The sequence below is a fragment of the Oncorhynchus kisutch genome, linkage group LG6, assembly GCF_002021735.2.
Source record: "Oncorhynchus kisutch isolate 150728-3 linkage group LG6, Okis_V2, whole genome shotgun sequence".
Lineage (NCBI taxonomy): Eukaryota > Metazoa > Chordata > Actinopteri > Salmoniformes > Salmonidae > Oncorhynchus > Oncorhynchus kisutch.
The window spans coordinates 17,023,868-17,029,867 of NC_034179.2; the positions used below are offsets into that span (position 1 = coordinate 17,023,868).

The window sequence follows — 6,000 nt, forward strand, 5'->3', positions numbered from 1 at the left end:
AACTGATAGATGCACACAGGCTACATGTTCATGTTTTTAGATGTATGTCAATTGTAAAGTATTTCGTCTGTAAGGTATTTTTGGTAATTTGTTGGACCCCAGTCCATTGGTGTCGGCTAATTGGGATCCTAATAAATCAAATCGTAATCACCTCTTCCATTACCTTCTCTCTTCTCTACTCCTCTCTAACCCTCTCCTCCTGTGTTTTCATCTCCTTTATTTACTAATGAGGCAGCAGTCCTCTGATCCTGAAGGAATTTTCAATACACTTAGAATTAGCAGAACACACATTTCAGTTGAAAGCTTGTGGCCATATTGGATCTACCCTTGGAATGATCATTAAACGGAATGCTTATCAGTGAAACGATAAAGAATGTGGAATTCTAGAAGTATGCTATATCTGACATCGCGGATGTCAGTTGTAAACTGCTGCCTCCTTCAGATTCAGCTGTTCTCCCTCTTTTTCTCTGTGATGGTGCTGCTTCTAGCTGCCTCCTTCAGATTCAGCTGTTCTCCCTCTTTTTCTCTGTGATGGTGCTGCTTCTAACTGCCTCCTTCAGATTCAGCTGTTCTCCCTCTTTTTCTCTGTGATGGTGCTGCTTGCTGCCTCCTTCAGATTCAGCTGTTCTCACTCTTTTTCTCTGTGATGGTGCTGCTTCTAGCTGCCTCCTTCAGATTCAGCTGTTCTCCCTCTTTTTCTCTGTGATGGTGCTGCTTCTAACTGCCTCCTTCAGATTCAGCTGTTCTCCCTATTTTTCTCTGTGATGGTGCTGCTTGCTGCCTCCTTCAGATTCAGCTGTTCTCCCTCTTTTTCTCTGTGATGGTGCTGCTTCTAGCTGCCTCCTTCAGATTCAGCTGTTCTCCCTCTTTTTCTCTGTGATGGTGCTGCTTCTAACTGCCTCCTTCAGATTCAGCTGTTCTCCCTCTTTTTCTCTGTGATGGTGCTGCTTCTAACTGCCTCCTTCAGATTCAGCTGTTCTCCCTCTTTTTCTCTGTGATGGTGCTGCTTCTAACTGCCTCCTTCAGATTCAGCTGTTCTCCCTCTTTTTCTCTGTGATGGTGCTGCTTCTAACTGCCTCCTTCAGATTCAGCTGTTCTCCCTCTTTTTCTCTGTGATGGTGCTGCTTCTAACTGCCTCCTTCAGATTCAGCTGTTCTCCCTCTTTTTCTCTGCTGTGATGGTGCTGCTTGCTGACAGTCCCCAAAGGACAACAGGAAAGACCCCATATTTTCAATGTGCTATTCTTCTTTAGCACACTTCTGTGACAAGCACACTCATTACTGTTGCACTGTGTAAAAGGTGTAGCCTATTCCTTTATCAGCAATACAATGACATCTCTAACCACCATGACATCTTGATAACACGGATGCCTGTTGTGACTGAACATCCACTTCAGAGGAAGGCATCTGTTCTCAATTGATGACGGAGGAATCTCTTTCTGTTGTGATTATTGATGTTTTTATTGTGGACATTTGTGCTTTAATATCTGTAGGGGAAGTTAGAATGATATGAGTCAGAAACCTGGCCATGTGTTGCAACTTTCACCATTTTGGATCTGTGTGTTAATGTCTCAGTGAAACAGGGTCTAGTCTGTTGGTTATAAGTCGTTAACCTTTCTTTCTTTCTTATATATTTAGGATGGCCCATGTTCTCCAGTTTGATGAGCAAACCAGAAATGTCAAGGATTGCCAACATGCAGGACGAAGACACGTTTGAGATCTATGATCCACGCAACCCCGTCAACAAACGGCGGAGAGAGGAAGAGGGTCGGGAGTTAGGCCTGGAGGTTAACCCCGGCCATGTGACAGACCAGGCCTCACTCCTCTCTTCCGCTCTAACTCACCACTTCAAAACAACTGTCTCTCCATCCTGTTAAACTGTGTGAACTTTGAACCCTGGAATGCCATTAAGCACCAAAACAGCTGTTATTGAGAAGCTGTTGGCCCCTGTTCACATCTGGACTGATGTAGCTAACACAGGGCTAACGTGACTCCAGCCCATCAGCATAATCCCCGATAAAAGGGAAACGCTCGTGACCTGACAGCTATTGTTAATGTAAAGCTCTCTGTCATCATGACATACTATCCTTCTAGCATTTTGAACTGGAATCTGAACCCACATTTCCGGGAATTCATTTGTATCATCCTACGTATGTTTATGTTGTGATTGAGTGAAAATTGGAAAGTAAAGGTGAAGTGGTGAGAAATGCCCAGGTACCTTGGTAAAGTAGTAAGGTTGATGGATGGCAATATAATGAACATGTACTGATAATAAATTACCTTTCTCATAAGACGTACATGCCTTTTGATGTTTGCAGCTGCATTTCTGTTCCTCTCTGATTCCAGGAATCATCCAACAGGGATTTCTGGGAATTTTAGGAAAGTTACCAGAATTTTGCAACCCTAACTGTGGTGCGCAATGAGGGGAAAGGGGGAAGAGGCAGAAGCTGCTGCAGTAGTTTCCCCAAGAGAATGACCTAAGGTCAGTTTAGCGTTGTTCCCCCTAATAATTAAGATAATTGGAGAGGGTAAGCTGATCCTGGACCTGTACTAGAGGTCGACCAAATAATCGGTATGACTGATTAATTAGGCCCGGTTTTCAAGTTTTCATAACAATCGGTAATCTGGACATTTTTGGACGCCGATTATGGCCGATTACATTGCACTCCACGAGGAGACTGAGTGGCAGGCTGACCACCTGTTACGCGAGTGCAGCAAGGATCCAAGGTAGCTAGCATTAAACTTGTCTTATAAAAAACAATCAATGTTAACATAATCACTAGATAACTACACATGGTATTGATGATATTACTAGTTTAACTAGCTTGTCCTGCATTGCAAATAATCAATGCGGTGCCCGTTAATTTATCATCGAATCACAGCCAACTTCGCCAAACGGGTGATGATTTAACAAGTGCATTTGCGAAAAAAGCACTGTCGTTGCACGAATGTACCTAACCATAAACATCAACGCCTTTCTTAAAATCAATACACAAGTATATATTTTTAAACCTGCATATTTAGTTAAAAGAAATTCATGGTAGCAGGCAATATTAACTAGGGAAATTGTGTCACTTCTCTTGCCTTCTGTGCAAGCAAAGTCAGGGTACATACAGCAGTTTGGCAGTTTGGGCCTCCTGGCTCGTTGTGAACTGTGTGAAGACCATTTCTTCCTAACAAAGACTGTATTTAATTTGCCAGAATTTTACATAATTATGACATAACATTGAAAGTTGTGCAATGTAACAGCAATATTTAGACTTATGGATGCCACCCGTTAGATAAAATACGGAACGGTTCCGCATTTCACTGAAAGAATAAACGTTTTGTTTTCGAAATGATAGTTTACCATATTAATAACCTAAGGCTCGCATTTCTGTGTGTTTATTATATTATAATTAAGCCTATGATTTGATATTAGATAGAGCTGTCTGACTGAGCGGTGGTAGGCAGCAGCAGGCTCGTAAGCATTCATTCAAACAGCACTTTCCTGCGTTTGCCAGCAGCTCTTCGCAATGCTTGAAGCATGTTTATGACTTCAAGCCTATCAACTCCCGAGATTAGGCTGGTAATACTATAGTGCCTATAAGAACATCCAATAGTCAAAGGTATATGAAATACAAATGGTATAGAGAGAAATATTCCTATAATAACTACAACTACAACCTAAAACCTCTTACCTGGGAACATTGAAGACTCATGTTAAAAGGAACCACCAGCTTTCATATGTTCTCATGTTCTGAGCAAGTTCCACAAGTTTTTTTACATGGCACATATTGCACTTTTACTTTCTTCTCCAACAATGTTTTTGCATTATTTAAACCAAATTGAACATGTTTCATTATTTGAGACTAAGTAGATTTTTATTTGTGTATTATATTAAGTTAAAACAAAAGTGTTTATTCAGTATTTTTGTAATTGTCATTATTACAAGTATATACAGTATATAAAAATCGTCCGATTAATCGGTATCTACTGTTTTTTGTCCTCCAATAATCGGCATCGGTGTTGAAAAATCATAATCGGTCGACCTCTAATCTGTACCCAAGGCAAACTCTTCCTCAGATCTGATAAAACAGCAGCCGAGTAGACCGAGCCAGCCAGTGTTACTACACATGACTGGAATCATAAAAACAGCTCTCCAGCACAAGTTGTGAAAAGTGGTAATAAAGCTCTATTAAGTCCCTGACTCCATCTTTATTTGCACCCCAAATGGCACCCTATTCCCTATATAGTGCGCTACTTGTCCCTTAAAAAGTAGTGCACTACATGGGTTGTTTCACGAAATGTGGTGCCTTTTGGACCTACTAACTTTTAAGAAATGAACATTAAAATATCTCTTCTTTCAACACTCAATTGCATGGAGGAAAGTATTTAGACCCCTTGACCTTTTCTACATTTTGTTACGTTACAGCCTTATTCTAAAATGGATAAAAACAATTAAATAATCCTCATCAATCTACACACAATACCACATAATGACGAAGTGAAAACAGGTTTTTAGACGTTTTTGCGAATGGATAAAAAAAAACATCTCACATTTACATAAGTATTCAGACTCTTTACTCAGTACTTTGTTGAAGTACCTTCGGCAGCGGTTACAGCCTTGAGTCTTCTTGGGTATGAGGCTACTGTCACGCCCTGACCATAGAGAGCCCTTAGTTCTCTATGGTGTAGTAGGTCCGGGCGTGACTAGGGAGTGATCTAGTATAGGTATTTCTATGTGGGTGCTAATATGGTTCCCAATTATAGGCAGCTGTTTATCGTTGCCTCTGATTGCGGATCATATTTAGCTAGGTTGTTTCCCCACTTGCATTTGTGGGATATTATTTTGTGTTTTGTGCATCACGTAGTCACTTTTCGTTGTTAGTTTATTTGATTTATTGTTTTGTTTTGCTAAGTTTCACATTATAATAAATATGTGGACCTCAACATCCGCTGCTCCCTGGTCCGTCTCTCCTCAAGTTCGTGACAGCTACAAGCTTGGCACGTCTGTATTTGGGGAGTTTCTCCCAGTCTTCTCTGCAGATCCTCTCAAGCTCTGTCAGGTTGGATGGGGAGCGTCACTGCCCAGGTATTTTCAGGTCAAGTTGTTTGCATAACAGGGTTTACCTTTAAAATATAGGAACAGATGTAAATGCGTCGCTAATCACAGAATCAATAATAGTCTTCAGCAAAATAACTACCCTGTTACAATGATGGTGAAACTTTGAGATATTGTGGGATTAAGTGGGTTGAAATCTTTCTAGAAGTGACACAGGGTTGACTGAGGGCACTTTAGCTAGCCTTTATTCATATAAAACGTCTGATTTAGTTATTTATCCATGTGGTCTATATTAAAGTGCACTTCAATTAATATAACCAGCTTTTAAAATTCATTATTGGTGCACAATTATAAAATATCAAAGGGACGCAAAAGACAGCCATCTTGTGGAACGACCCATAGAGGGAACAGGCTGAAACTTGGGATGCACTTTGAGGACTTTAGGACTTCCTCTACTCTCTGTTCCAACCCTGTCAGCTACAACTGTCAAGCAGATATCATCTGCCTTCACACAGTCATGTCAGTCATTTCATTAGATTGATGCTAGGAACATATAGCTGTGGTGAAACTAGTGACAGTCAAACCCCCTTGCTTCCCTTTTTTCATTCTCCAACTGAGAGCCATAGACTCGGGTCGAGAGTAGTGCACCAAAATTGTAGGGAATAGGATGCTTCCGGTCATAAGTCATAGTGTACAATATGGAGGTTAGAATAGGGTGTTACTGGTCAACAGTAGTGCACTACACAGAGAATAGGTTGCCATTTGAGACCAGCCATGCCTCTCTGCCTTCCTGTACTAGTGGTTGGAGTAAATGCTGTAGCTCTCCACCATGTGTGACCAGGAGCTGAGTTTGGCCGGTAGGCCACTTTTTACTGCTCTTCTGGGTTACTGCTTAACTTCTCATATGGAACAGGAAGGAGAGGTAATGTTCCACTATGAGCCTGGTCGGCCGGCCGT

General features: G+C 41.2%; 1 long non-coding RNA gene across 1 annotated transcript in view; it reads left to right on the forward strand.

Annotated features, from left to right (window-relative positions):
- Window positions 1–2,296, forward strand: part of LOC109892419 (uncharacterized) — a 55,223-nt gene extending 52,927 nt beyond the window's left edge. The window contains exon 7 of the long non-coding RNA XR_004210198.1: window positions 1,638–2,296. This is a non-coding gene — a long non-coding RNA (uncharacterized LOC109892419). The remainder of the gene's footprint in view (window positions 1–1,637) is intronic.
- The last annotated feature ends 3,704 nt before the right edge of the window (window positions 2,297–6,000 follow it).